The sequence below is a fragment of the Alosa pseudoharengus genome, unplaced genomic scaffold (assembly GCF_046254945.1).
Source record: "Alosa pseudoharengus isolate Yale_2024_CS ecotype anadromous, Long Island Sound unplaced genomic scaffold, YU_APseudo_1.1 YU_APseudo_1.1_scf_24, whole genome shotgun sequence".
Classification (NCBI taxonomy): Eukaryota; Metazoa; Chordata; class Actinopteri; order Clupeiformes; family Clupeidae; genus Alosa; species Alosa pseudoharengus.
The window spans coordinates 23835216-23845623 of NW_027468689.1; the positions used below are offsets into that span (position 1 = coordinate 23835216).

Sequence of the window (10408 nt, forward strand, 5' to 3'; positions counted from 1 at the left end):
CCCCTCCAGCTCATGTGTCCTCAAGAGTCCTCATCTTATTCTACAGCCAAACACACACACACACACACACACACACACACACACACACACACACACATTCACACAGAGCTCACTATCACACACACCCACAAATCCACCCACAAAACATCCCAGAGAAGAGCCAGGGATTAGAAATATTAGTATATCAAAATCAGGAACGGAACCATGCAGGGACCAAATGAATATGATGGCCACATGCTCCTACTATCTGTGTGTCCATTCCTACTGAGCTGCACCATTCCTGTGGTTTCAGGTCATGAGATCTGTTTCTATACAATTCTTTCCTCATCACAGAAAGACAGACAGACACTTTCACTCCAGCTCATGTGTCCTCAAGAGTCTACAGGCAAACACACACACACACACACACAAATACACACACACACACAAATACACACACTAATTCCTTTTTTCCTATGCCGAAAAACCAATTTGCATCACAGGTTGTTGTCGAAGTCTTAAAAAAATGTAGTGTGCACACACACACAAACACACCACACACACACACACACACACACACATAATCTCTCCCTCTCTCTCTCTCTCTCTCACACACACGCACACACACAAAATGAGGAATAATATTCAAGCTACATTACAAAGGAGACCTTGGGTAACAATAAATGCTACTACTACTACTACTACAACTACGTGCCCCTTTTTGGTTGATTGAAAACCAGACACACTACAGCTTTCTGGACCATCTGTAGCAGTTTCCCCGCACATGCTCGGTGGCCCATTAGGAGGGCGTTACAGAAGTCGAGGTGAGAGATAACCATGGTCTGTACCAAAACCTGGATGGCGCGTTGGCATAGGTATGGCCTAATTTCCCTTCCTGGGCGCTACGCATGTCTATCAAATGCGTCTGTATGTAGCTCATAACTGCTTCGGTGTCTCAACATCGTCTTGCTGTCCCCCCTCTGTTCTGTGATTGGTTCCTTCGTTGAGGTGAAAACGAAGTCCATGGAATCCAGGCTGCCTAGCAGCGTGAATAAAATCGCGTGCATAAGGCAGCATGGGAAAACTCAGGCTAGTGCAAAGCGGCACGACCAGGCGATGGAGGGGACATTCAGCTGGTCAGCAATCATGACACCCAAGTTTGTTGCAACTTTGTAGGAGCAAGATTTAAAGGAGTCAGTTTTTTTGTTGATGTTTTGGTTTGTTTGGCTTGGAGGACCAGCAGTTTAGTTGGAGGCCATGTTCCCTCCTCCGTGTGGATAGGTCAGAAAGACAATCAGAATTCCGCGCCGAGACCGCGGGGTCGTCAGGTGGGAACGACAGATAGAGTTGTGTATCATCTGAGTAGCAGTTATTTGAGAAGCCAACAGGCACACACACAAACACACACACACACACATACACACAAACAGAGCTACACCCGGCTGTCTCTTCAAAGACATTCACCTAGTTTTAAGGTGTGTATATAAATGCTTTTGTGTTTGTGTGTGTTTATGCGAGTGTGTTTGTGTTTGTCTGTGTGTGTGTGTGTGTGTGTGTGTGTGTTGTGCATCTGTAGTCAGACACTCTTTCATCCTTCCGTTTCCCGACTACAGCATCCGGAATGTTTCTCATAAGAGCTGTCCTTCATACTCTGGGTAATTGTCATTTCATCTGCAGATCAGCCTCGTGCTCACACTCCCTACTAGCTTCGTCTATGAGCCACCAGGCTGGCGCCGGGGAACACCGGCACTATCTTCCAGCCACACACACACACACACACACACACACACACACACACACACACACACACACACACACCACCACTATCTTCCAGCCACACACACAAACAGACACACAGACACAGACACACACACATGCGCACACACACACACACACACACACACACCACTATCTTCCAGCCACACACACACACACACACACACACACACACACACAGACACACACACCACCGCTATCTTCCAGCCACTTTAAATCCTTCATCTTGGCCAATTGTGTCGTAATAGCAATAGCACTATAGGTCGTGTCTTCTGGCCGATGGTGTCTAAAAACAAATGACCACGTGCTTTTGCTTGGGAGTTCTAGTTTAAGGTTTACACTTTTTTACACTTAAGGCGATTTGCTGTGGAATATGGTTCTTTCTTATCAGGTCGAAATGTCCCCGGTGACAGACAAAGCACGCTTGGCCTGACCTTTAGAGGAGAGGAAAGGAGAGGACAGGACAGAGAGAGAGAGAGAGAGAGTCATGTGGAGTGGGAAAGAGAGGAGAGAAGATGAAAAAGAGAATGGAGGAGTGGAAAACAGGTCAAGAGAGCAGAAAAAGGAGAGAACAGAGTGAGAGAGGGAGTTGAGGAGAGAGCGAGAGAAGAGAGAGAGGGAGTAGAGGAGAGGAGAGAGAATAGAGTGATGAGGAGTGATATGGAAGGAGTTAGGTGCTGCCCTTGGAGTGTAGTGGGCATGGGTACAGGGCTTAGCGCAGCGCAGCACAGCGGTGTGTGAGAGTGTGTGAGTGTGTGAGAGTGTGTGAGTGTTGGGGCAAGCTGGCGGTGCTAAGGCTAAGGCTGAGGGTGAGTCAGATCACTCACATACCTGTCTGTGTCTGAGCCCTAACTCACGCTTTTATCTCACTGATCTTTCATTTTCAAAGGCCCTGAACCCGCCCCCAACACCATATACCATCCAGCAGCACTACCACCAGCATCTCTCTCTCTCTGTCTCTCTTTCTCTCTCTCTCCCTCGCTCCTCTTTCTCTCCCTCTATCTATCTCTCTCACTATCACTGTCATGTCTCCCTCCATTTACTCTCTCTCTCACTCCCTCTCTCTCTTTCTCCCTCCATCTCTCTCTCTCATTTTCTCCCTTGTGCTTTCTCTCCTTCTCCCTCTCTTGTGTCCTTTCTCTCTCATGTTCTCTCCCTTTTTTCCACTCTCATGCTCTTTCTTTTCCTCCCTCTCTCTCTCCCTTACTTTCTCCCTCCCTCCCTCTCTCCCAATCCATAACATTCTATCTGGTATCTTGACTTGAACACTTGCAGGAAAGGAAGGGCATGGAAGGCATACAGGCATACATAAACAAACACACACACACACACACACACACACACACACACACACACACACACACACACATATCATCAGGAATACAGTTGTGCCTTCCTCTCCAAGCTTGCCTTAGTCTATTTGAACATTTATTAAATTATTGATTTCAGACTAATTGCACAGTAAATTATGGACAGTAATGACTCTGAATTTGTTAAAGGCCAGACACACACACACATACACACACACACACACACACTCGCACACACACACACACACACACACTCATTAATTATACATTTGCCAATAATGTAATAAAATAAATACATTCTGTGCTTTGGCAGACTGACAGTGTGATTCTGTCCAACCAAAACTACTGCAAACCAACTCACCAGACTGTGCTGCCTAACAATATGGAAATCTTTTGCTGTCTCAAACAGTGTCTCCTGTACTTTTCAGGAGTGTGGCGTGTGGTTTATTAAATTGAGAATTATATTAGGAAACAAGTGTTTGTTCTTTGTAACTGTTTTGTGAGGTTACAGCTGTTGGCTAATTTTCTTTCCCTTCGCAGCATGTTGTGCTTGGAGCAAGAGAAAAAAAAACTTATGTAAGATGGCTATTAATTAGAATGGCCTCTACAATCTGACTGATGATAGCGTAAACACTTTGTTTGCAAAGGCTGTTCGAAAGTTGGCAATGGCCATGAAAATACAGCTCCAGTTAGGAATAACTTTTGTTTTTCTTTTAGATAGTCTTGGTGTGTCTATTCCTCCCTACCTCTGCTTTATTCTCTCTCTCTCTCTCTCCCTCTCTGACGCATCAGAAGGGGAGAGTGGGAGAGAGACGCAAAAAGAAACGCAAAAAGAAAAATGAAAGTACATTTGAATATACTGTATATAAATTACGTTAATTTTGTCTTTCCCCTTGTTTATGGCAGGAAGTCACATATTGTGCAGCATGGACAATTAATTAAAGCCTCTCCTCACTGCATGCTAGCAAGAACTCAGGAAGTACTTTATCAAACTCTCTCTCTCTCTATCTCTCTCTCTCTCTCTATCTCTCTCTTTCTCTTTGTGTGTGTGTGTGTAAACCTCCTCTATTTTTTTCTGTCAGTCTAATGTTCTCTCACACTGGCCAGAAACAGGAAACGGTGGATCTCTGATCAACTGCGTTGACAACTGTTCCCAAATGTGTGCCAACTGTGACCACTGTGCTCATGTGAGATACTAAAAAAGGGAATTAAGAAATAAAAAGAAAAACGAAGAGTAGAGTAATGTATGAAGAAACAGTGGAAAAAGCCAAGCTGAGAAAAATCTAAAACCAAAGAAAAAATCACTGAAAAAAAGGAACATTACAATGTAAACCATGACTATTACATCATACATTATGTGTTATATCACCTCATATGTGACCTTGTGACCTCATTGTCCCTAAGTGACTTTAGCCTTAACTTTTGACCTCTAAGTCATCAATCAAAACAAAAGAATGCTTCCCTGACAGAAACTGTGCTATATTCTCTCTCATAAGCACGTAGGCCGATCAGATAGTGAGTGACGTATCTCAAATACATCTTGGCTCTTATCTGGCCTCTTATCGGGATCCAAGAGTGCTGGGGACGTTCAAACCAAACGCGTCCCGTCTCTCCTCAAGCCTGGAGGGTTTATGGTGTAGACCACTTGAAAGTAGAGGGGATGAACATCCCAATCCCTCGAGGGCGTCTGCCCTAATTCCTGTCAGCCTCTGCCTTCAGCGCAGTGTTATCTTTCAACACCAGCAGGCCCCTCTCTCCTGCTCCAGACCCAACCCCCCCCCCCCCCCCCCCCCCGCTCTCTCCCACTCCAGACCCCCCCCATCCTCCTCACCACCACTCTCTGCTCGAGAAGGAGCTAGCGGATTGGGAGATCCTCTCCAAGCCTCCTCCATATTCTAGGCATGGATTCACTTTCACTTTCACACACACACACACACACACAAACACACACACACACACACACACACACACACACACACACACACACACACACACACACACACACACACACATTGTAAGCCATTGTTCAGTTTTAAGGGAGCATTTCGCTGAAGGGTGGCGTGGGCAGATGCTGATCCTGGAGACAGTGGCTTTGGATGGTCAAACCAGGCGTTCAAGCAGGTAATGTTTACTCGTTCCGTTTGCACAAAGTGCCAGGTGTCTGTAGAGTTGTGTTGGTTGTAAGACAGCAGTAAGGGGAGACTGTATTGTAATGGTGAGAGAATTGAACGGCATGCTCACAACCATGTTGTGCGGGCAGCGGGCAGTTAGAAGTAGATACAATCTAAACAGCAATAAGCAATTTATTGAAATGCAAAAACACCAGGGTAGTCACTTATACACATGCATTGCACAATAAGGGTAAACAGTCACATCAACAAGAGGATCAGCACAGGTCATTACTATGACAGAGATGTAAATTTACAGAAACGCAACATGCATCTGTTACATCACAACATGGCAAACATTTACATCATTACATTTACATATTCATTTAGCCGACGCTTTTATCCAAAGAAATAACATAACAGTATAGGAATAACATTAAAGCTACATTGCAGAGGAGATCTTAGATAATAATAAGTACTGCTACAATAAATGCTAGTACCAGAGTTTGATAGTGCAGAGGTTTAAGCACTAGTCAAAGTGTAGTCAAAAGGAGATAGTGGTAGAATAAGAGGAGGAAGAAGGAAGTAGAGGAAGGGAAGAAGGGGAGTGTGTGGTAAATGTTTGGTAAGTGCATGTAGGTATGTTGGGCTGTTAGATATATTAGCAGAGACTTTCTAATGAGGAGACACAGCACTCAAAAAATCCTTCATAGAAATGCATGGGGTTAGTTTATAACGGCAATATCTACACATATCCTGCCCCTCCTCGGCAAAAAAGTTGACGTGAATATATTGTGCCAATCATGTGGTGTGTTGTGAATACATCGTGCCAATCATGTGTTGTGATCTCACCGCTGGAGAAAAGTTGGTGTTGTGAAGCCTTGCGCACGTACATGTCTGTTGAAATAGATGCCCGAAGTGCCAGATAAGTGCCCAAAAAGCGTTATGGCCACCGAGTGGAGGGACTTGCCTAAAAGGACTTTGGTATTAGGAGCGGAGGTGCTCTCAAAAGAGTTGGGTCTTAAAGAGCTTCTTGATTCGATACTGTGCATCAGCTTTGCTTTGTCTGTCATTTGCTGCGACCCCTTTTGTCACAAGTTAAGGGTATTCTGCCTGAGGCAGCAATATTCTGACAGGGAATAGGCTATGGTAAGAAAATGCTGAAGGATGTACATGTATCTTATTGACCAATTATCTTACTTACTTGGAGTAGCCACATGACTTGCGTATTGCATATGGATCACATGCTATGTCCAAGAAGTGTATTGTTGTATTTCTGCATGTATGAGGAGTTTTGGAAAAGAACATTGTACTCATGTGATTTGTATTACCATAATGTATCTAATGTGTATCAGATGGGGCAGTAACACTTTACTTGCAGTATCGACATAAGAGTGACATGACACTGTCATGACACATGGACCCTAACCCTAACCCTAATCCTAATCTCTAACCCTAATCCTAAACCTAAACCCTAACCCTAAAACTAACCCTAATCCTAACCCTAACTTGTTATGACAAAAACCGAATGACACTTAATGACAGAAGCGTTATGTTATAAACGTTTATGACTTGTTTATGACACGTTCATGTCATGTCACTCTTATGTCGATCCTGTCAAGTAAAGTGTAACCAACAATGGGGCCTTACCCTAGAGAACTTTGAGTAGTATTACTGGAACGTGCTGTTGCTAGTGACCTGCTCCAGGTATCGTGAATAAACCTGCAGTGATTTTCTCACACCTGAGTGTACCTGGAGATTTTTGACCACAAATGTCTGGATTGCCGCGTGTGTAGTAGGGGCAGCAGTGCCAGACGACGTTCGTTCCTGGCCCGGGGTTAACATAAGCCTTTATAAGTGGGAACAGACCCTGCAATCACTTTGTAAGCAAGCATTTGTGACTTTGATACAGGTGGCAAAGGGTAGCCAGTGGAGCTCAATGAACAGCGGGGTAACGTGCCCTTTTTGATTGGTTGAAAACCTAATGCACCATTGCATTCTGGACCATCTGTTTCAACACACAATCCAAGAGGCCCATAAGGAAGGCGTTGCATTTGTTGAGCGAGAGATATCATGGTCTGTACCAAGAGCTGGGTGGCGTGTTGGGTTAGGTATGGCCTGATTTTTCTTATTAAATAGTATGAAGCGGCATGACTGGGTGTCGGGAGATGAGGCTACATGGTCAGAGCAGGTCAGCTTGAAACCCAAGTTTCTCGCAACGTTAGTAGGAGCAAGAGTTAAGGAGTCACTTTTTCTGTTTATGCTGTTGTGTATGGTTGTTTGACTGGAATAACTAGTTCGGTCTTAGAGAAGTTTATCTGGAGGTAATATTCCTTCACCCATGTGGATATGTCAGAGAGACAATCCGAGATCCGTGGCGAAACTGTGGGGTCGTCAAGCAGGAATGACAGGTAGAGTTGGGTATCATCTGCGTAGCAGTGATATGAGAATCCATGCGAGCAGATAATTGGGCCCAGCGAGGTGGTGTACATTGCAAAGAGAAGAGGCTCCATCATAGAGCCTCGGGGCACCCGTGTGGCAAGGCAGTGATATGCAGATGTTTGTTCTAGCCATTGAATTGAATCCTTGAATGATCGCTCACTGAGGTAGGATTCAAACCGGCAGTGCGCTTTCTCTGTGAGGCTCAGGTTTGAGAGTATAGATAGGATGCAGTGGTTGACTGTGTCAAAAGGAGCCGAAGGAGACAAATCTTGAAGGTCACAGGCAATAGAACTGTTTCGGTTGAGAGGCTACCTTTAAAGCAGGATTGATTAAGATCAAAGAGGCCATTCCGTGAGAGGAAATTTTGAAGGTCTTAGAGAGGAATGGGAGGAGTGACATGAGCTGATAATTCTCCACTTGAGTGGGAGCAAGAGAAGGTTGTTTTTTTAGCAGCGGTGTTACCCAAGCCATTTTTCAGTGGTGAGATCTACCAGAAGCCAGTGAGCATTAATCCCATGTGTGATTGCAGGTGTGATGGTAGGAGGTTGGTCGGGATGGGGTCCAGCAGGCATGTAGTAGGATGGCAACATGTTAGGAGACTAGACACCTCGCTCTCAGTGAGAGGGCTGAATGAAAGGCATGATGCATCATTCACCTTGGAGGAGGATATGCAGTAGGACTGATGCTTGTTATGCCCTAAGCCAGGGGAGACAGAGAGGGACACGTAGTGGAACTGCTACATGTTGGAGGGCTTAATTGATTGGGGGAGACAGGTTGTGACTGTGCAGTTCAGAGAATTTACTACTTATAGCCACTAACTTTCAACATTTTTCACTTTTTGTCAGTGAAAAATGAAGCACAGATGTCAGCTCAGACCTTACCAACCTTCAGGTTTCCAATAAATCGGAATTAAATCATGCTTTAACTAGATGTACCGCAGAGCGGTACAAAATATGACCGCCGCCCAGTCCAGCACATATGTGCATATATGATTCTAACTGTCTCACTGAATTGCATTATGCACACTCAATTCTCACTGGTATCTGCTAGACAACAAGTACCAAAACATGATTAGTTCATAGATTTCACATGTAATATACATTTTATACAACCCCACCCCCATCTTGCCTGTTAATAATTCTGAGAAATTCTTGAATTGTGTGCATGTGTGCGTGTACATGTTTATGTTTATGTGTGTGTGGCTGTGTGGGTGGGTGTGTGTGCGTGCATGTGCATGTGTTTGTGTGTTTGCCTGTTTATGTGCCTGTGTGTGTGCATGTGCATGCATGCGTATATATGTCTACTGTGTGAGTATGTGTCATACGTAGGATTACTGTGAATGTATGTGTGTGTGTGTGTATCTGTTTATGCACATGTGTGCATATGGAATGGGTTTACATGACCCCTGGAGGCAAACATACGCAAAAAATTGGTCATCCTAGGCCCTACGGTTCTCCAGATATTCACAGAAAACTGTGTTTGCCCTACCCTCCTTTTGGGGGGTCCAGTCCAGCGGGGGGGCTACAGATCAAAACAAAAAGCGATGGTTCCATGCTATCCATGTGGAGTTATATGCCCACCAAGTTTTGTGTACCCCGGTCTTTCAGTGTCCCGGGAATCCTTGTTGGTGTACGGTCACTAAATGTACACATAAATGATTTTATTGTAAGGCCCCCCATGAACGAAAGTCCACGAAACTTGGCATGCATTCGGAGAGTGTCATAATGATCATACACTTTCAATTTCGTGCAGTTTTGACCATGTCAGCCAGAGATATTGTGATGAAAACACCTAATGTTTTGCTTTTTAATTTTTAACTAGGTGGCGCTATACATGAAATAAGTGGTAATGGGATAGGTTGACATGCCCCCTTAAGACCAACATACAAAAAAAATGTGGACCTCCTAGGCCAGAGGTGGGCAAACTGCGGCCCGCGGGCCGAATCCGGCCCGCCAAGCACTTTCATCCAGCCCGCCGAGCATTTTATTTAGTTATCAGGCTGCTCGCTATTTTTTTTCCTGCGATAGAGACGACGTTGGCTAGCTTTACTGCAAACTGCTTTTCACTCTCCTTAGATAACGTTTACAATGTCAATGTCAAAACATCATCCAAAAGCAATCCATTTAATTGGGAACGCGTCTGCACTCACGAGAGGGAGAGAGAGCCGCAGGTTCCAGCTGGCTTGTGATTGTTGATAATTGATATCTCCTTCTTATAAGAAAGTTTTAAAAGGAAATCATGAAGGCAACAGTAGTTCCCACTACTGACCATTTAAAAACTGTGAGAGGGCCCAGCTGTAGGTACAGCACTAGCCATAGCGGAGCAGGCAGAAGATCATTGAGAAATAAACATGAATTAAAGCGACTGTCTTAAAGCGACAGTGCACAATTTATACATTTGTTAAACAGCATAAAATTAGCAGTATTTTTAAGCAATTAATATTTTAAAATACTTTTCATACTAAATTATAGGCTATAAACAATGTATTTTTTTATGCGTGTGTCAGGGGGCGGGGGGGGGGGGGGGGGCGGGTTGTTGTGCGGCCCGCCGGCCAATTTTCCAAACCCAATGTGGCCTTTGAGCCAAAAAGTTTGCCCACCCCTGTCCTAGGCCCTACGGTTCTCGAGATATTCACAGAAAACTGTCTCCGGCCATCTACAGGCCAGTTGGTGTATAGTAACATAAATTAATTTATTGTGTGGCCCCCCATGAACGGAATTCCACGAAACTTGGCGTGCATTCAGAGGGTGTCATAATTATCCTACACTTCCAATTTCGTGCAGTTTTGACTAT

General features: G+C 44.6%; 1 long non-coding RNA gene across 1 annotated transcript in view; it reads left to right on the forward strand.

The window, feature by feature from the left end:
* Window positions 1–5103: 5103 nt before the first annotated feature.
* LOC143142014 (uncharacterized) overlaps window positions 5104–10408 on the forward strand; it is a 10531-nt gene continuing 5226 nt past the window's right edge. The window contains exon 1 of the long non-coding RNA XR_012990856.1: window positions 5104–5186. This is a non-coding gene — a long non-coding RNA (uncharacterized LOC143142014). The remainder of the gene's footprint in view (window positions 5187–10408) is intronic.